Consider the following 22,121-nt stretch of genomic DNA (forward strand, 5'->3'; position numbering starts at 1 on the left):
GTAGCTGGCTGTGATGAAGCAAAGATCAGCCTCTGTTTGATCCTTTGATAATATGGAGAGTTAAAGCACAGCAACCCACTCTGTGTAGGACCAGGTGGTTCAAAAGAATGAGAGAGAGATGGGCCAACACTGCTGAAATGCCATTTCGGTGACTTTGTTTCTACTTATCAGAGTTGTTAGGTTTTTGCCACTTCTCCAATTAGATAAATCAGTCCTCATGTCCTGGGGAAAACAAGTGAGAGGATGGAGAAAGAAACTGGGATTATTCTTTATGGGCCCATCTCCTCCTGACAGTGAAGAACAGTAATCCCCAAATGATTACAGGAAGACAAATAAATAGGGTGGCCCTTAGCAAGAAAGAAAACTCAAACAATTGGAGATTAATGTGAAAATCAAGAAAATTCTAGGCTTTTATCTTCAGCTCCTTCACTAATGACATGTGCTGCAATGGGCAAATCATTCCCCTCTCTGGGCTGCACTTTCTCCATCTGTAAAATAAGAGGTAATAGCAGATGATCTCCAAGGACCCTTGTAACTCTGACATTTTATGGTTTCTATAAGGTATTCAGAAATTATTCTTGAACTGCCTTTGTCAAAAAGCAATAAAACTTAATATAATATTTTAAAGTCCACTATTCAAATACTAATGGACTTAAATGACAGGGGTGTTAAGAAGAACTAAATGAAAAGCTTGAGCTTTCTGACCTAATCAATCAGCATAAATGGGTGGCAGGAAGGAGTGCAGAGGATGGAATCCTGAACATTAACAGGAAAATTGACTTTTGAGTTAAAGAGTGAATCAGCAAGAATTTACCAATTGTGAAAGGTCCAGTGTTAGGGATCATTTGACACCAGCTTGAGGCAGGGCAGGACAAAGACTCCCATGGGCAGATAGTGATGAAAAACAAGGATGAGCAAATTAGGTCATAGAGGGCAATGAGCTGGGGATGCTCTATGATGTGAGGGGCAGAATATACAGAGAGCACCACAGTCCAAAAAGGGAGATCACTGTGCAGCTGCTTGGACAAGGGGGGGCAGGCTCTCAGAATGTGGGAAAACTTCCAAAGATGGACAGATTTGTCCTGGTGAAATTTTTCTTCATCTGCTGGCTGCTTTAAATTAGCTGCCCCACATATGGTACAGATTTTCAATGCCTATTTTATGAAGAATAATATATATATTACATGTATAATTATATATATATCCAATACTAATGTATACATATACTATATATATATATAGTATTTATATTTATAAATGTAAATTATGGACTGTCACTCACATATTTGTCTATTCTATCATTAATATCACAATGCATGATATTTTAATTATTGTAGCTTTGAAGCATTTTACACTTAGAGATTGCATTCTTCTTTATGTCACAGGATAACAGAAAACTGCCTACAGTAGCTTAATGAAATGAGAAATTTAGTGTGCTCACAAAACAGGAAACCAAAAGTTCAAGAGTCCAGGCTGATATGGCCCTTGTTCACATCAAGAACAGAGCCTTCCCATTTTTTGCTCAACTATCCTGAGTATAGTTTTCATCCTGATGTTTCATTACCTCATGGTTGCAAGATGATTGCTTCACTCCCAGCATTCCATTTGTATTCCAAACTAAAATGAGAAGGAAGGCAAAGAGAAGAAGGCATGTATGGAGTTGAGCATGACTTCTTTTAAGGAGCTTTCCCCAAATCCCTGCCTTGTGATATTAGTATGTACAGTAATTAATACATGGCCACTTCTACCTGCAAGAGAGGTTAGCAAATGTGTTTTATTATCTGAGCACATTGCCTTGAGAGATGGTAACCTTAGTAAAAGTAAAAGAAAATTCAATGTTAATTAGGCAACTAATCCAATTTGCCTAAGTACATATATACAATTAATTTTGTGTGTTTTAATTATATGTATTCTTTTCAAAAAAATTCTGGCATTTTGTGCAATAATTCTTCAGGAGAAACTTTTAAATAGATATTAATTAATTTTGTTATAATTAATAACTTTACAAAATTGAATAAATGCCTCTCCATTTATTCAGTTCTGCTTGAATAGCTCTATTAAAATTTTATAATTTTCTTCATATGGCTCTCACATTTTTTTTGCTAGGTTAATTCCTTGGTATTGTAGATTCTATTTAGCTATTCGATTTTTAATGTAATGTGTTTTTTCCCAAAGTGTTTTTAATTGTTTCGTTGATAGTAGGAAACTTGTGATTTTTGTTTATTAATCACATATCAAGCTAACTTACTGAACTCCTTTATTACTTTTAATAAATTTTCAGTTAACTCACTTAAATTTGTACATATAAATAATCATATTATCTACAGTTAATAAAAGTCAAACATCTTTTTACTTTTTCTTGTCTTATTACTTTGTCTCAGGACTGAAGGGAGAAGCTTGCTAAAATAATTTATCATGACTGTGTTAAGTTTTATCAAATGCTTTCCAGGTGTCCTTTAATATGATAATTTGGTTATTTCTTTTTAAATTGTTTAATGGAGTGAGATACATTTTAAAACATTTTTAGGGTGTGAACAATCCTTTCATTTCTGTGGTGAACCCTACTTGTTGCTGTTATTGTTATTATTATTAAACTGCTTAATTTGATATCCTAATAGCTTGTTCAGTATTACTCTACCTATGTTCATAAAAAAGTTTGCCTTAACTTTTTCTCTTTTGTTTTATCTATTTTTATTAATTTTTGGTATCAGAATTTTACTAGGCTCATAAAACAAGTTGGTAAGTTTTATATCTTTTTATATAATCTTAAAATTTTATGTAATATAGGAAATATTTAATCATTGAATGTTTATTAGGAGTTGTAATAAAAATTTTTATGTTTGGTGCCTGTTTTAGAAATAAGTTTAAGATTTCTCATCATTTCAGGTTGGTTATTTTTAATTTTACTTTTAAATCAACGTTATTGAGGTATAATTTTAAAATAATAAATTACAACACTTTAAATGTACACGTTGATGAGACTGACAAATGAAAAATCCCATGTAACTACTTGTTCTCTAAGATACAGAACATTTACATCATCCCAAGAAATGTTCTCAAGATACTTTGTACTCAATGCCTCTACCTCAAGCCCTAGGTAAACCACATATCTACTTTCTGTCACTATAAATTAGTTTTGCTCATTCTAGAACTTCATATAAATGAAATCTCACTGTATGTGCCCTGGATTCTTCTGCTCAGCATAATTGTTTTGAGAATCATTAATACTATTGTATGAATCAGTAGCTTGTTCCTTTTAATTGCTGAGTAATATTCTAGTGTATGAATAGAACTGTTTTCCCATTTATCTGATGAAGATATTTAGAATGTTTTCAGTCTGGAGGTATTATGAATAAAACTGCTATGAATATTTTTGTACAAGTGTTTTTGTGAGCAAAATGTTTTTATTTACCTTTAGAAACTAGTTAGTTTTAGAATTACTGGGACAAGTAGTAGTGTCTGTTTAACTTTATTAAAAAAAAATACTAAACTTTTTTCCAAAGTACTTACAACATTTTCAATCCCAGTATTAATCCATGAAAGTTCCAGTTGCTCTAAATCCTCAATAAAACTTAGTTTTGTAATATATTTTAATTGTGGCCATCTTAGTAGATATGTAGTTTTATCTCATTGTGCCTTTAATTTGCATTTCCCTGATAACTAATGACCTCAAGCAGCTTACATGTACCTATTGACCACCATATATCTTCTTTTGTGATATGTCTGTTTAAATTTTTTGCTCATTTTTGAATTGGGCTATTTATCTTTTGATAATTAAGTTGTAAGAGTTCTCTTTCTATTTTGGATACAAGGTTTTTGCCAAATATAAGATTTGCAAATATTTTCTCTCGGTCTGCAGTTTAACACTTCATTTTCTCATTGGTATCTTTCTAAGATCAGAAAACTTTCATTTTGATTAAGTCTAATTTGTTAACTTTTTCTTAATAGGTAGTGCTTTTTAGGCCCTTTCTAAGAGATCTTTGTTCAGTTCAGTGTCACAATGAAACCTACCACACTGGTCTCCTTGCTCCTTCAAGATGCATAATTTACTCTCACCTCTGGACATCTACAGCTGCTATTTTACCTGCCTGATGTATGGAATACTCTTCTCCCAGAACTTTGCATAGTTTATTTCCTCATTTCAATAGATTTTCTGCTCAATGTCACCTCCTGGGGGAAACTCACTCCCTCCTGAGTTACTCTATTTTTTTCTATGTTTAATTCTAGAAGTTTTATAGTTTTAGTTTTTACATTTAGGCCTATGATCCATTTTGAGTTAATTTTTTATACGGTATAAGGGTAACATCTAAAATTTTTGCATGTGTATATCCAAGTGTCAGCACAATTTGCTGAAAAGATCAAAGAATTGCTTTGCCATCTTTGTCAAAAATTAGTTAACCATAAATATAAGGGTACAGTTCTGAACTCTAAATTCTGCTCCATTGATCTATATTCTAACCTTTCTCCAGTACCACATGGTCTTGGTTACTATACTTTAATAGTAAATTTTGTAATTGGAAAGTATGAGTCTCTTACCTTTGCTCTCCTTTGCATTTTCACAAAAGTTTTAGACAGAGAGAAAAAAAAAAAGCAAGTTTAAGGATTCTGCCAGGCATTAAAGTGAATCTGTAAATCAATCTGAGGAGAAATGCTATCTTAACAATATTGTCTACCAACCCATGAACATCTCACTTTATTTAGATCTTCTTTAATTTTTTTCAACAGTGTTTTCTAGTTTGCAGAATATGAGCCTGACACATATTTTGCTAAATATATTCTTAAGTATTTCTTTCTTCGTAATGTCATTATGAATGTAACTTTTTAATTTCATTTTCAGAAAGTTCATTGACAACATACAAAAACTCAATTGTTTTTTGTAGATTCCTTAAGATTTTCTACATGCAGAGTCATGTCCTTTGCAAATAAAGACAGTTTTACAACTTCTCTCTCAATCCATATGCCTCCAATTTTATACAGTATCTATAATGTATGTACATACATATTAATATATTACCTTGTGCCAGGTGGAAACTCCAGTACAATGTAAAAGTGGTGAGAGCAGAAATCCTTGCCTGTGCGTGATCTTTAGAGGGATGCACTCATATATTTTATATAACATAGATGACTTTCCCTTTGTTTTAAATAAACTCCTTGGGAACAACCGGAAGCCTCAGATAAACTGAAAAATCAAAGTTTGATTTTCCAAAAGTGTTTCTGAAACCAACCAACCAATGAACAAAATGTATTTTTGTTTGTGTGCTTTCTCTAACTAATCCAGCTTGACCTCCAGGAGCCATTTTAGTTCAAGCTTCATGAGACAGCTGGAGAGCTCAGACCCCCTCCATCAGGTCCCCACCAGACACAATGGCAAAGAGGAAGGGAGATGGCAGTGATGTCAGGATTTCTCTCCGGGCCCTCATGAACACATAGCCAGGGCTCACATGAATGAACACTGCAAGGTAGGAAAAGAAAACAAGATAAAGCGGGAATGGTGCTGATGTGTTTCAAACTGTCACAAGATACTTCTGCAACAGTGATTTTAGCCTATCTCAATGAACGGTAGCTCCTGATATTATTGACTTGGTCAAAAAGTTCGTTCGGGTTTTCCATAAAATGTTACAAAAAACCCGAACGAACTTTTTGGCCATCCCAATACTCTATTATCATTCATCTTACCACTATTATTTTGTGTTCGGACTACACTCTGTTCTCTACAAAAGGGCTTGATTATTCACATTTTTCTAATGAAAAAACCCATTCGAATAAAATCCATTATGAGTTTAACCAGTGACAAAAATGTACAAATCTGTTGACAATTAGGACTGCGTGTCTCCTGTGTGCTGTTCCCCAGCCACAGAAGTGACTAGTGACCAAGGAGAATGCAGGGAGTACAGAAGCTGTGAAGCCTCAGCTCCATGGGCTGGGGTGACCCCTCCCCCCTCCATCCCCAGCTGTGTGCTGACAAAGCTGTCATTAGTTAGGGGAGCTTGGAATCCCAAGTGCAAGGACCTTATGCTGTGCTCGAGAGATGGGAAATCACTCCTGTCAGCTGGGGGAGGGTGGGCGTGGAGAGCCAAGTGAGTGGGAAGGGGGAGGGGTGTGTGTCCTGATGGATCCTTCGTCATCTTCCCTGTAAGAAATTGCAGGAAGCTGCTCTGAGAATCATCACAGGCCCCCTCTGCAATGACAAAGAGATCACCTTGAGATGAGGGCATTCTTGGGTGTGAATGCTCTTTAATTCCTTGCCAGGCAGTCACAGTTTATTGAAGGTGGGTTTGTACAGTAGCGCTTGGCCAAGGAGAGATTGGCACAAGAGAAATGGAGACAGCTAATTCTCAGGGGGTCGTCTTTGGCAAAATCCACTATTGAGGCCTCATGCTACTTGTGCTCATAGCTGCCGAGAACCAAGAGTGCCATCTGCAAACTGTGATTCATAAACACTCTGTCAGTCTGCCATCTACACTGACATCATAAAATAACAAGAAGCAGCATTGTAATAAAGAGGGGAGGTTTGTGGCCTACCAATTAAATGCATCTAATTTATTTCTCTTACAGCTGAGGCTTTATTTATTAGTAAACAGCTGCATTTGTTACACTTTTTACTCAAAATGTGCCAACTGGCACTTTGGATGATCCATTAATCCTAAATAATCATCTGTGTATTCATAGATCCTGGATATAGAGGTCTATATGTATAAGAAGGTTATTAAAAAGCTGAAGCCTAACCTTGCCAGTCAGCTGGAGGGTGTAGTCCTGGGCATCAGGCTGGGTGAGTTAATGTGACATGAAGTCTGTGGATATGAATGAATTCTGGCTGAGTTTTTGGAAAGATTTTGCACATGGCTTTATTTCTCCCTTTTCCCCAAGTACATGTAGGGAAATGTGTATGTTAATTTTCTGCAGTTGAGCGTTGCCTACATTCTTGTCAAAGTCGAATTAGCTTGAGACTACCAGCATCAGATTATAGGGTTACCTGCTTTTAATTGTGTCTGGGAGGAGGTGGGATAAGCGGGAAAATTGTAGTCCCTCAACACCTGAACTTTCACTGACCCTGCTAACTGGAGTGTGCTTGTGAGGTTAGAGTTCCACTATTTTGGCAAAAGTGATGCCAATACACACCCACACCACACACACACACACACACACACACACACACACACACACCTCCTTTTATTTAAAAATGGCTGTGGTATATGTGGAAAAGATCCAATCTAAGCCGGTTTTTGTTTGTTTCCTTGATACTTGGGAAAAGCAGGTTACTGAGAATCATTGCAAGGGAGAAAAATTGCATCATGCAAAATCTAACCATTTCTCTGGGCCACCTGTAAAGGGAACTGATTTGTTGAACAACAGCTTAGACTTATCCTTACCCACTGATTAAATAAATAACATTTAGTTCCACCAGTTTTTCATACCGGTGGATTTACATTGAAATATGTCATTGGGGGAAATACTTTCATCTTTAGAAAGGGCTGGTCATCCTTCCGAATATTATGTTTTGTTTTTATTTTCTGGGAAGTAATTGTAAGTATAAGCTATGCAGAAAGGTATAAATAACCAACTTTGGCCTACTTTAAACTCAATTAAATTAGAAGCCCTCTATAATGTGACATTGCATTTATGGTTGCTTAAGTTATGTGGCTGTGTGAGGGCCACCAAATAATACCTGCAGACCAATATTCCATGATGCGCTTTAGAATGAACAAACATGGATGAAAATTTTCAAACTTTAGTTTTCTCTTTTGATTTTCATTTTTCCATGGTGACATCCATTGACTTGGGCTGGGCAAGCTGTGTAAATTCAATTGAAAAGTGAAGAGGAAATAAATAGAGGAGACGGTTGAAAGGATCAGCATACAATTTATGAAGTTTTAAATATTTATATCTCTCTTCTTTTCCTTTGCCAAATAATAATAATAATAATCCTTACATATGGCCTTTTTCATGGACCCATACTAATGAGATCATTACAAGTTATATGTTGAAACTATGTCTAGTAATGGCCGGATAATCATCAACTAGGTATCCACATGTTTATTTGTTAGAAAATAGCTACCAGTCAAATGTGCTCTGTTGTTTCCAAAGTTGGTTCACAGTGAAAACATGGGGTTTTGAGCCAGACTATCTGGATCCAAATTCCCAATCCATCCCTTATTTGCTGTGGGATCTTGGGTAAGTTACTTAACCATTCTAAGCCTCAGTTTCTTCAACTTTGGAATGTGGCTAATCCCAGTTCCCGTTTCAGAGGATTATTATATGTTTGGATGAGCTAATTCACATAAAATGTTTAGTATAGTGCCTAGCAAGTATAAGCCATCAATAAATTTTAAATTTAAAAAGAAGCAAATCTCTGTAGAAGAAATCTCTGTATAAGAATTGTACGATCTTTCTGAGGTCCCACATATCTGACAGTTTTAAGTATTCGGCTGAATGCTAATGTCAGCAGAGTAGTGGGTTACTTTTCACAAGTCTCTTAGCTGACAGTCTCTTCAACACAGTCATGTGCTGAGGTGGGCCAGTTTGTGCCCATCTCTTCCCAATTCCATGTATAACAATGTCTATGTTCAGTGATACTGCAATGGCAGCTTGAAATCAGCTAAGGTGGGATTATTTACACCACAGAAATCAACAAATTCTACAAATCAGGGCTCCCCCATTCCCAACTGGTATTAAATATTTATCAGCTCATCCTCCCTATACAGAAGATGGGTCCCTTAAATAAAGTTACTGTGCAGCCAATTAGTAAAATCCATGCAAGGGTTTTTATCAAGGATAAATCTTAATGTCTTCAACTCATAGCTTCATTACTCTCAGTTTGCACATACAACTAACAAGTCGCATTATTTAATGTCTTGTCTGACAGCACACTAGAAGTAGCAAATTAAAAGATACGAGGAAGATGGCAAAAAGGAAGCAGACAAACATCTGACTGACACGAACATTCAAAGACATACACAGTCTGAGGTTAGTTGCTCTAGTAAAGAAGGAGCCCAGTGTAGCTTAAAGTTCTCTCCTCTCAACACTTCAGAACTTCAGTGCTCATAATCAGCTCCTTGAATTATCAAGGAAATAATAAGGTATGTCTCTTTATTATAATATGATTTCCTCCTCTGATAGGTTAGTTGAAATATATTCAGTCATTGTCTAGAAGTCAGACTGTTAATGCTGAATGGGATCTTGAGGACCATCAAATCTTTCAGCCACAGAACAATATTTCAGGTGGTCTACCAGACGTAAGCCAAACAACTGGAGGAGGGCAGCTCCAGCTGGGAATAGCATGGATGTTTTGTAGTCTTACCCTTTCCCCATGAAGTGTGACCATCATCAAGTCCCTTCTGTGGAGGTCTTGGGGCACTTCAGAGTACAGGCTGAGAACCACTGAAAAAGAACACCCCTCTTCATTTTCTAGGCTTATGGATGAGAAGATGAGCTTACCTAAATCAACCACAACGTATTAGGGAACCAAGAATAGCTCAACTCTTGCTCTGGGGAAGAAACTGCATGACATGAGATGTCTGGAATGAAGACAGGAGTTTAAAATATTTACATAATTATATAAATAATGTCATTAAGCTTTGAAAAATAGTTTAAGCTAAAGATTGATAACATTAAGACCTACTATTTATTTGTCACTTGCTATATGTCAGACAATATGTCAAGCATTTAATCTTCAGGAATTCTATGTGATAATTACCATCTTAAATCCCATTTTACAGATGAGCAATCCAAGGTTTGGAAAGGTTAAGAAACTCTCCTGAGGTCACTCAACTGGTAAGTAGCCAGCTGCTCAGAGTGACTTAGAAGTCTATGCCCCAAAATGCAATACTCATTTGTTTCCCCAATATGCCACATTAACAAAGTATCAAGTCCTAGAAAGCGAAATACTAAGATCAACAGATCTGGAGGGACCAGAGACGGTACTGTCAGAGTACAGAACTAGGGCACAGAGTTGGCAAGACAAGAGTGAGCTAGGACATTGGGATCAAATGAGAAAGCTAGGAATGTGACTTGCTTTTATGCACTAGAAAGAGCAAGATACATATGCAGATCAGCTGTGCTTAAAGAATCTGGATTTGGATGGGCAGTTTGGGGCAGAATTTCCAAAAGAAGTTAAGTGAGTTTACTAGGATCACATGGCCCTTTAGCAGTACAAGTCCATTTGCTTTTAAATTGTATCATAACTTAGGAAAGAGTCCCCTTGAAATTAATGTGATAATATTAAAGTGCTTTGGCACCAAAAAGACTTAACTTCACTAACAAGGAAAATTAATTTTTGTGAATTTTATAAAGCCAAGTAATTGAAATAATGCTTTGGTATATATGGAATACAGATTTAAGTGTATGTCACTAAATAATTTGGATATCCAGGCCATAGAAATCAATGTTTATGAGTCCTTTGCTTGAATTTTGGTCTATGCTTAACATTACCTGTCTTGTAAGACTAGGAACAGAGGATCAGGAAAAGATGATGAGAGAGACATCCTCCTAGTCCAAACTAGAGGACAGAGTAGAGGCAGAACTACCCTTAATCGCTACCAAACAGTCATCCCATTTCTACTATCAAAACATGAAACAACTGAGTCAAGGAACAAACTGAATTAGACATACCCTCCACACATCCAACAACCAGAAATGCAGTTGGCCATGAAGATTTTGCTTCTCTCCAAGATCCCCATTTTAATCTTCCGTATGGTGTTTGGTGACCAGACTAAAAGGTACAGATAAAACTAAGAGTGTTCATTTGCTCTTTTGTCTACGCCCTCCCAGACCCTCCCTTTTGCTGAAAAACCATTTTGTTTCCATCTACTGCCATTTAGGTTTGATGGGGCAGATGTGAGTACGATTCATAAAATTGAGCAGATTATTTCTCCCTTCTCATCTCACAATTCAATGATCATCATTAAGTCCCTGAAAGCCCACAGTGCCAGCAATATTGGTCCAATAAGTAAAGCCACACTTCCTAAACAGATGGGAATGATGTTTCTTTGCCACTGGGTGAAATTGCTTTAAAAAGCATCGGCAACAAACATAGGGAGGGAGAGCTGAACCATTGCTGCTGGAGGTCTGGCCCCATAGAATACTCGCCACTTAAAAATCCAGTATTGCATTTGCTTCATTATAGTACTTTGTCCATCAGCTCATTAATAAATGCAACGCCCCCTTCGACTCTGCTCCCTCCCTGCACACACTGTGAATACGCACACACGTGCTCACACACATGCACTCGCAGCAGACACTTAATCAAATGTACTTATACAAGAGGAGCATATCAAAAATTGGTTTTTAGAGTTAGTAAGCAGAGAGAAAAGTGCTTGTCTTTCCAAGTAAATCCTATTTTAATTACTTATATTTCTTTTACAAATGTGTGTCATGCCTCTGGTTAAATGTTCTTACTCTTTAAAATGAGCTCGTGTCACTAGAGAGAACAATGACAGTAATCTTTCGGCAAACCTTTTGCAAGGAAGTTCTCCTTTAAAATCCTATGTACTTTCCTTTGTTTCTCTGACCCAGTAATTCTCCCTATTATTAATATTCATCTTTCATAAGATTTTTTATTGTCTTTGTGTATCTTGGTCTCCCTTTCTCTTCTCTCCAAGCCCCCAACCTACATACCCCTTCTTCTTAGGTGACATTATCCTACTCACCAAACCTGTAACTTTAACAGAGGGTGACAGGGTGACCTTGACGACAGATGTTCTTATGGCAACAGATGGCACTGGCAAACCTGAGAAGCTGCTGTACGCTGTCTCCGTGCCACCTGTGCCTGGTCAGATTGAGTCCATCAATTATCCAGGCTGCCCCATTCCCTGCACAGCCAGTCAGATGGATTGGCCCAGAAGGTTTGCTGCGTGCATGACAATAGGCAAGGGGCCAGTGAGGAAGCAGTCAGGTGAGAGAGTTCCCTTCCTCCACTCTTCCACCCTCCCTACCTCAACCCCCCACCCTCGTTCACTCATATAGTTAATGACTTCAGTGAGCCACAGGGATTAAACTGGTTTTATCAGTGAGAGTTCACCAAATGCCCTTTAAGGATAGCGAGGCACAAGGTGGCTTACATGAAAACAAACCAATACCGCTATTGCTTTATCCGCAAAAGTATATTTCTATTGTCTAGTGATTCTGCCACATTAGAAAGCCATTCTAGGAATAGATCTGTAGTGTGTAATATGGTCTTTGCTTATCATCCTTTCAGTTTGGCTTCTCCTTCTACTTCCTGATTGCATCCTTGCTCTTATCCTCTTGTTTTGCTTCTCTGTGCCCATGTGGAAGGAAATAAAGATGACTAGATAGAGGAAAAGTTAATAATAAAAATAATAGTAATTTCCTAACCTGTTACTATGTGAAAGAGGTACTTTGCTAGAGACTCTACAGTCACAAAATTACCACTACCACTGATAAAATTATTCCTGTTTTATAGTTTAAAAAATTGAGTGTCAGAGAGATTCAGTAACATGCTGAAGGTCCCACAATTAACAAATAAAACAGTCAGGATTTGAAGACAAGGTGGATGGGCTTTCCACTGCATAACAGTCCTTCTACCAACCAGGAAAATCCATGATCTGCTTGGCTAGAAATGAGTAATTTGGGAAGATGGGTTTGGGCCCCAACTCTCTTTCTTAACACAAGCATCTGGCTTGCCTTCTGCATCCCAGCTACTATGATAATTATATAATTTATTAATAAAGCAGTATCTGATCTCCAGTAAGTAGGTCAAACTTAAGTGTAACCTTTTATTATTTTTCATTAGTACAACAGGGTAGTTAAAGTTGGAACAGTTTGGCCTCTCTCTACCAGAAGAAAGCTGGAGTATTGTATGAAATCATCAGTGGACCTTAACCCAGATGGTGGTGTCATTTCTAAGAAATAACATATGTTAGCTATTATGATACTTAAATGTAATGGTTTTATATCTCTCCAGTGGGCAAAGAAACCATACAACAGGTTTTAGTCTAGGAATTTTTTAAATGGTACTTTAACTCTCTAAAACAGAGTATTGCCACAAAGAAATTCAATTGATAGAGTTTGGTTTAATAATAAAGGAATGTAAAATTCTGCCTTTTTTCATGCAATAATAGGACAGCGTCTGGATTTACTACTCCCTGAGTCTATTTTACATAATGTTGCTCAATTGGGGACTATTACATGCTTTTTTGATTTTTAAGAAAAATTGCCTTAAAGGTTATTTACACTCACTTTATAACAAAGAGGGCAATATGACTAATTTTATTCTTAGCGTGATTATCCATGAGTCATTTCCTAAGAAATGAGTTTAATTAAACAGGGAAAGAAAGTTGTAATAAATCATGAAAGTGGACTCTTTCTAAGTGGGGTTAAAAACATCTTATTTTAAACTGCCATCAAATAAATCACAAACCCTAAGTTATGTGTTAAGGGAAGAAATTTTTTCAATTTTGAAAATTTCTGACAAGAGGGAGAAAAGAAGAAAAGAATGGGTGGCAAGAGAAGTAGGTTACATTAGTTGGGATACTTTAAGAAAATAGTTGCAGTAAGGAGAACATTATGCTAATTCAAATTCTATCAGTTAGCTGTATAATTTTGGAAATTCACCTAATTTCTCTGTGCTCTTTCTCTTTCCCTGTAAACTAAAGAGGCTGAACTTAATCATTCTTATTCAGAGATTTGGGTAGCCATTAACATTGTTCACAAATATTTCCACGTCTCTCCCATTCCAGGCACATGGCAGAAGTACAATCTTCCACTACTCTGAAGTTAAATGTAGACATTTGACCTGCATCAAGCATGGAATGTGAGAAGTGTTATTTCCATGGAAACACTTTAAGAGCAAGTGCCTGATTTGCCCCATCCCCTTCTCACAGCTATTATGGTCATAGTAGGACTTATCTAGATGAAGCTTCAGTCAGTGTGGATTCCTGAGTGACTAGGATGATTAATTTCCCTGCTAACCTACACTTTCCATGTGGAATGAATAAGAAATACACTTTTGTAATGTAAAGCCATTGAGATTTTGGTGGGAGATTTTGTTACTGCAGCATAACCTAGCCCATCCTGTTTAATACATGAGTGTACATAAGATTAATCTAGGGAGATTTTCTGGTAAATAGAAGCTAGTGCTCATTCCAGAACTATTGAATCGGAATCTTCTTGTGTGACTTCAGATATGTGTCTTTTTAAAATGCTTCCCTGGTGATTCTGATGTACACTGTTGCTTAGGAAGTACAGGAATTCTGTGTGCTAGTGGGCACGTGAGTGACAAGACAGTTTTAATAGAGACTTTTAACTGCATATTATCCTAATGGATAACATAATAAAGTCTTAAAATTGCGTGTTGCATTTCAGTTTACACAAGCACTTTTTTTTCTGTTAACCTTATTTAGTTGTTAAAACATTAGTAGATAATAATGTGTGGACATAACACCTATCAATGTACTGAGGATTTAAACCGTTAATGTGACTTGCTGAATACGTTCCACTTTCTTCCTAACTACCCACTGTTCATGCTCTCAAAAATTGTCTACTTAGTTGATGATGATGTTCGTGATAACAGATGATCTTTGTCCTTCAAGGGTCTCAGAAGAGCTATGTTTTCCTGCCTGTGAATTTGCCTTTTTCTCCATGGACAACTGAAGTTTCCTGGCTAGGACCACACTGTTCAAAATATGTTGAGTGTTGTTGAAAAATATGTGGTTACTATTTCTGGATTTTTCTATACTTATCTTGGGGACCTTAGCATTTCTTTTACTCCCAAGTTGTGTGTGAGAAAGTGTCATGTTGAAAACTGAACTACTGAGCAAATATTTTTAATTTGTTTGATCTTAAATACCACCCTGAGGGCTCGTGAATCTTACCCTGGCTTGCGAGCAGAATACTAAGTTTAATCTAATATATTAAATGAAACATAATGGCTGGCTCTTTACTTTTGAGAAATTATTTTATAGTTATTACTATTTACATGTGAGGATTATATATACTTATTCTCACATATGCTATAAGTAATGCCTAGACATAACAAAATTCTATCTTTAATATTATCATTAAGGGTACAATTGTAGAATGAAACTCTTTGCACTGACATCTTGGCTTCTTTACTTGCTAGCTGATTTGCCATTGAGTAGAACATTCAATTTCCTTACTTTTCACTTTCTTCAGTAAAAACAAAGGTCATAATAATAGGACCTACCTTATAAAATCATTGTCAAATTTAAATGAGTTAATCCAGTAAGCTGTTTGGAAGAAAGCATGAAAGAAAAAAGAAAACAGAGAGAGAGGAAGAAGAAGAAGAGAGAGGGGGAGGGAGGAAGAAAAAAAGGCAGGAAGGAAGAGACGGAGGAAGGAAAAAGGAAGAAAATGATCTGAAAATTAATTTAGGGGGTCAAATAGCTTTGGGAAAAATGGGTTAGATAGATTAACAAATACCCTTAGTAAGCAACTTCCCAGAGCCTTTCATATGTAGTATTCATTGTGAGTCCATACAGCTTTTTGACCACAGCTGGGGATGGGAACACCAAGACCCAGGGAAGACTTTCTAGAGGAGGTGATGCCTGAGTTGCATCTTTCAGGAAAAAGAAGCAAGAGGCAGAGAGATTATAGACGTGGGAGTGGGACAATGTCTGGGGCTGAGAGGACATTTCTTACAAGGGGAAGGGCAAGAGCAAAGGCACAGAAGTGTGAAATGGTACAGTGTATTCAGGAAGTCCAGGTATGTAAGCTAGTGAGGGCCAGGGCCACAAGAGTGGAGAAGCTGTCAAGGACTAGATTCTAAAGAGCCTTGCTGGCCATGTTTTGAACTTGAAATTTTTATTTTGTTGGCAATGGGGAATTGCAACCATTGGAACCCCAGGAGGAAATAGATGGCACCTGTAAAGATGTCATTGAAAAAAGAGTAATGAGGGGACAATTTGCAGGGTTAAAGAAGAACTAATGAGTCTGGGTAAAGCATCCTGAGGTTAGCAAAAGAGAGGAGACAACAGCACCCCAGGCTTTAAAGGACAGAGGGTAGAAGGTCTTCCCAGATCCTGGAGAGAGCTCCAGCTGAAGCCGTAGGTAAAGGAGAAGGCAATTCAACAGGAGCTGTGGCCTTCAGGAGAGGAATGCAACCACAGACAATCTGTGGCCTGGCAAGGATGGAACAGGAGAAATAGTCAACTTCTGTCTCAGCCTCCTGCGACAGTGGAGAAGGGTAGAGAGCAGATCTGCTGGGGCAAACAGAATGTCCAGCACAGCAAGGAGGAAATAACATAGTATGATTTGAATTTTAGATGTCACCATAGCAACTATATGGAAAATAAATCAGAGGAGACGTGAAACTTTAGAAAGGAAGACCTATGCTCATATGCATGTAAGAAATGAGGAAAGCCTAAGTTGGAGACGTTCTATTAGCGATCGAGTGGAAAGAAGAGATTTAAAGGAACATTGGGATGTCAAAATTGGTGAGGCTTACTGACTGGCTATGGCTGGTGAAGAAAAGAGGTGACTTAGTATTACTCCCAGGTTTCTAGCTTGGATGATAAAGAGTAAAATGATGTGAATAACTAACATAGTGAATGCAGGGAAAGAAGTGAGTTGGAGGGGGAATTGAGGAATTCCAGTTTAAACCCATGGAGTTTGAGAGACCCCAGGAATGTTCATGTCATGATTTGCCACAGATATTTTAATATAGGATTCTGACTCCAGGTGAGAACAACCAGGACTAGAGATACAGATTTGCGAGTCATCGGACTATGTGGTTGCCGAAAGCATGAAAGTGGATGACAGCCCCAGGAAGCCAAGTGATAAGGGGAGCGAGCTGAGCAGAACAGCAATATTTAATCTCTGAATTCCACCACACTGCTCTCGGGAAACTGGACATACTCTCCTCTCTTGGCTCTTCATCGCAGATCACCTAAATTTCCAGCAAGAGACTCCCTAAAGTAATTGTGTTGGTCTGTTCCAGGAACAGAAAGAAAGTTAATTTTCTAGACCTCTGGGTCTGTCAAGAGCTCCTAGAGAGACAGAATATATCTTTATTTTAGATTTCTTGCCTTTTTAAAATGGAACTGATGGCTCTATACAGGCCCAGGTTGCCTAAATGAGGCAAATATTAGTTAAAACATGTCCTCTTTATTTGATGTTTACTAAATCACCTAAGGCTTCAACAAACAACTCTCAAAAGTTCTGATCACACAGAGTAGCTGTATGGAACCCCACTGAAAAGCGGCCATTAGGCTCCACTTCCCCTCCCCTCCTAATAACCTCCCCCACGCTGACCTCCGTGCTTCCCAACCTCCTGCCTGGATAGTTTTCACATAGAACACTTAAAAGCAATTATGGTAAGAGCAACTATAGGCGGGGTACCCGAGGCATGCATGGCTTACTCAGAACCTTGCTTCAGATGATGGAAAACAAGCAGTCTCTCATGGACATAACTATAGATGGTAAATAGATAGATAGATAGATAGATAGATAGATAGATAGATAGATAGATAGATGACAGAGTTGAGTCTGATGTATATGTACATATATATCTCACAGGCACGTACACACATGTACACATGCAAGATCACATGTATGCATGTGTGTGTCTATGCACATACACTTTAGTATGTGGTTGTACAGATGTGCATGTGTGCATATGTATATGAGTTTGGATGCTGTGTATATGTCTGCCAATGTGTTGTGTGTGCAAAGATGTGGGTATATACATGTATGTGGTTGAGTGAGAACAAGACAGAACAAAAATGTGCCTGTCTTCCCATGATAAGGAGAAGACATTAAAGGGTTAAAGCAATCACTTTGGAAACCATTTTCCAAAAAAGCTGCACCCTAAATTAATTTTGGCTGGTAATCTATATCGGGTTAAATAACTCCTCATTATTCTGTAACACAGCTGAGGCATCTCCAAATGTTTATCTTGTTTTGTAACCGGTACCTTCTGGTATCTTCTAGTGCCAGCTCTCCCGGCTCCTGCTATATTTCATTCTCACTATTTTTGGACTGGAGCTGCTGCTTCCAGGTGATTTAATAAATTGCTTTTTTTTTTTTTTTTTTTTGGTGTTCCTTTTAACTTACCCATCTGCTCAACACATGCGTAACTTGCAATCTGTCGGCAGTTTGCAGAAAGACAAACTGTCAGAGCTGCATGCATCTGACAACTTTGTTCCCAATTAGATTAGTGGCAATTTTAACAGATTTCAGGGCAATGGAGAAAGGGATGGCATGTTATTAAAGCATCAATTCTGACAGACCCAAGCGCATATGACTTCAATGTAAATTATTTTAAATGCTTTAATTAAAACTAGAGAAAGATTTACCCTTTACAATGGTAAGTGATAGCAAGACAAATTTAAAAGGAAAGAGAGTAACTGAGTTTTCTTAATGGTTTATGTTGTGCAAGGCAGTCCAGCAGTCAAGATGACTGTAATCTATGGTAGTGATATGGAGGCCGAGTTAATTATTCATTGCTTCCTCCCTGTAGCAGATGTGATTCAATACACGAGGCACAGGACTCAGAGCCTGGAACACTCTCTGTGAAAATCTCAGCTCAGGATTCTTTTTGAACCATCAGGAAATTGCCAGAATCTGTTTAACACGTTAGATATATTCATAAGAAAAAATAATCTTTATTTTTTTGGCTCTTTGTTGTTTATATGTTTCAATACAGCTGCTTCTCTCCTTCTCTAAACCAGGCACCCCAACCTTTATATCCACTCCATCTCTAGTCTGATATCCCTGAAACATATACATAGATATACACAAGTGACTAGATTAGGCAAACCCAGGGATTCTGTACCTTGGGTCACTTTACAGGCAGGCACACAGCTCACCAGAAAATGCCCCATCTATAATTTAAATGTATTGCAATAGTCACAATTCATGAATGCAGAGAGTCACTGACAGAATTTCTGGCATTCTGGGAGGGAGCTCTATAGAACCAAGAACACATATAGGTGGAGAGATTTCCCTGATGAATTTGACAATATGCTTGATTTATTCAGCCATAAATCTAACCATTGGTTTAATGCTTTCCATGTGTTCTTAGACAACATTGGGCATTTTATTATTGAAATCACCACTACATTAATTAAGGTTTAATATTCCCTGAGCATAATTGCATAAAATTCTTTTCATGTGCATTTCTTAGTCACTTGGGAAGGGCTTACCATTTCATATATGGGCCTTTTGAGTTGCGAGCTGTCTGTTCTTTAAGAATTATTGAAATGACTTGAGGAAGGTTGTTAGTATCCTACATGTAGGTTTCCTTAATTTTTCAAGTTGTTTTTAAATAGGTTGTTGCCTTGTGTCTGTAAGGGCATCTTTTAGTACTTGGATTGGATGGCAGCTAGGATGAATTGGATCAGGGTTGCATGTCCAGGGCAAGCTGAATTTCACCTTATTTCTTTGTTAATATTACTTATAAGAAGTACATGCATTCACATTTTTCAGTGGAAGAAATTAGTAATAGACTTTTTGAAGGATCTGAGCACAATAGATATGGAAGACTAGTTGACATATATACGGTGAATCAGTCAGAGATGGCACCTTGGGAATGGTGTAAGAGGCTAGAATGCTGAGTCAATCAACAAACTTCAGCTTCCCTTCCTAACAATATCCTGCTAAGCCCCTCATACAAGCCTTTCCCTGGCTTTCAGTCTCTACCACACAGAGAGATTTTTTCTTGTTTTTGTTTTCATTTTGTTTTTTCTTTTTTTGTAACAGAAGAACTTACTATCTGAAATCCACCAGCCTCTGATAGGAATTTATCACTTCCAGCTCCTAGGTGAATGACTTCCGTCAAAGTCTAGTATCTTTCTGAGCCTCAGATTTTTAATCTGTAAGTATAATAACAAATAACTACATTTCAGATATCTGTTGAGAATTAAATAAGATAATGCATTGCAGGTGTCTGGTATATAGTCAGTGCACCATAAATACAAATTTCCTCCATCCTTCTTCTTTCATTTTACTGATGCTTTTACATAATTTCATGTTTTTGTGTTTACTTTTCCTTGTGGATAAATAATTACAGAAAGGAATGGAAAACTTTGAAGGGAAGGGGAACTCATCTTTCAACTCTTCCAGATGGGAATCACTACCAGGTAGTTTTAACCTCTCAGGGCTACAATTACACCAGTAAGTTGAGCCAACTTGAAGCAAAAAGGCAATATGAGCTTGCATATACTGCAATTGACCTGATTTGTTTCCTCCTGTAACTCTGGCGCACTAAGGAACTTGAGGTATAAAACAATACCATATTTTTAATTTCTGTATAATAATTTAATCTGCTCTGAGCCTACATCATGCCTCAGTCTCAATTTAGGGCTTTCTTCCTCACCCAAGTTGGTCCCCTGAGAGCCCAACACCATTTGGAACATTCAGGACAAGCATCCTGGTCTTCAGTTCACTAGCCATTCAATATACTAGTCATCTTGGATGTTCAGTGTCTAAGACTACATGGTCCTTTACAGTCACAGAGCTTTCTGTTACTGTCATCCCAAAGTTGGTCATAGGGAGTCTTGGCTGAAGGTGAGTACCAAGATGTCTAGTGCCCGTTGCCCTTTAGAGATCTGCATATAGATAGTGTGTCACAAGAGAGGAGTGCAAATCCTGGAACCTTGTTCCCGAAACTAAATGCCCTCATCCAACAGCTTTGGATTTTGGAATTCCAAAGCTCCTCCTCACTCTACCTACTAACTTTTTAAACTCAGGATCCCAGTCCTTAATTTAAAATAACAGTAACAATAAAGTGTCTTAATTCTGCTCTGAGGACTGGTAAGGTGCCAGCTCTCCAGGAATCAAAACCCTGCTCGACAAGGCTTAGAGGTAAGATACTGCTTAGTTTTTCTGATTCTTCTACAGAAGGGAGAAGGAAACAAAAACATAAAATTCAGTCGTTATCTAGTCCCATGTGGATGGCAGCAAAGATTTGAGAGAAACTCTTTATATGTATTGTAAATATGGACTTTTAAATGTCACTAAGTGGAATAAGATACAAACCCAATCCAGAATAAAGATACTGAGTATTAAAATTCCACAGCAGCTGAGTAAAGTAATTTTAGATTTCTTGGGCAATATATCCTAGTGGCTAAGAATAGGGACTCTTCTCCAAGTTCAAGTTCAGCCACTTATAAATTGTGTAACATTTGGAAGTTTCCTTTTTGGAAAATGGATGTGATAAATAGTATTGATACTTCCACGACAGACTGGTTGTGAGGATTAAATGAGTTAATACACCCAAAGTGCTTGGCACATGGTAAGCACTAGCTAGCATCAACAATCTAGCTAGCATTAATAATGACTTGAAAGACCGAAGTTATATTTCCTGCCCTGCCACTTCCAGCAGAGCCTGCTCCATGTGCATGTGACCATTGCAATCATACAGGGCTCCATATTCAAAAGGACTCTGTGCTTGGGGGTTAATGCTCTGTGGTTGCCTTCTTGAAATCCTTAATAATTTATCTTTGAATTTGTGTTTTAAGTGAAGTCTGGTGGGGCAAGGGGGCATGTGCCCTGGGTTTAGAACATCAAATTACATGTGGTCCTACCTCCAACTACCTCCCTACGATGGGTTCTTGGCCACATGTTACCAACCCTTTGGCACCCTGAACCTAGCCTGTCTTCCTGCCCTTACCTCATGTCACCTCCCTGCCCTCACCTCATGTCACCTCTGCCCCCACTGGGATCTGGATATGGATGAAGAGAGGCCTGGTTATGCTCCCTGTGGCATCATGGGCAGAGCATAGTGGTGGCCATCCCCTCCCTTGGTTGACAGTGCCATGGCATGTTTGCCAGGTGATTCTTCAGTGGCAAGCCTTTCACCCATCCTGGATCCAGGTACCATACTGAACACATTCTAGCATGGAACTTGCAGCTCCTTGGAGGTTGCATGTCCACGATGGATTGCAGCAGTGAACATTCAGCTGGCTGACCAGAAGGGGAACCAAGCTAAAGGTGGGCTGCATAGAAGGTGGACCCCCAGACAACTGTGAGGGTGTGCACTCACCCTGAGTATCCCCATGCTGGAGGGAGCATAGGATTAACTAGCAAACATTAGGGAAGACTGAGAGACCACAGAAAAAAGTAAAAGGTTTTACTGTTTGGTACCTACCTTTAATGGCACTTTTTTTCAGCTCTCTTGGTCAGGGAACCCAACACTTTCATTTTGC

This window comes from Globicephala melas, chromosome 1 (assembly GCF_963455315.2).
Source record: "Globicephala melas chromosome 1, mGloMel1.2, whole genome shotgun sequence".
Taxonomy (NCBI): Eukaryota; Metazoa; Chordata; class Mammalia; order Artiodactyla; family Delphinidae; genus Globicephala; species Globicephala melas.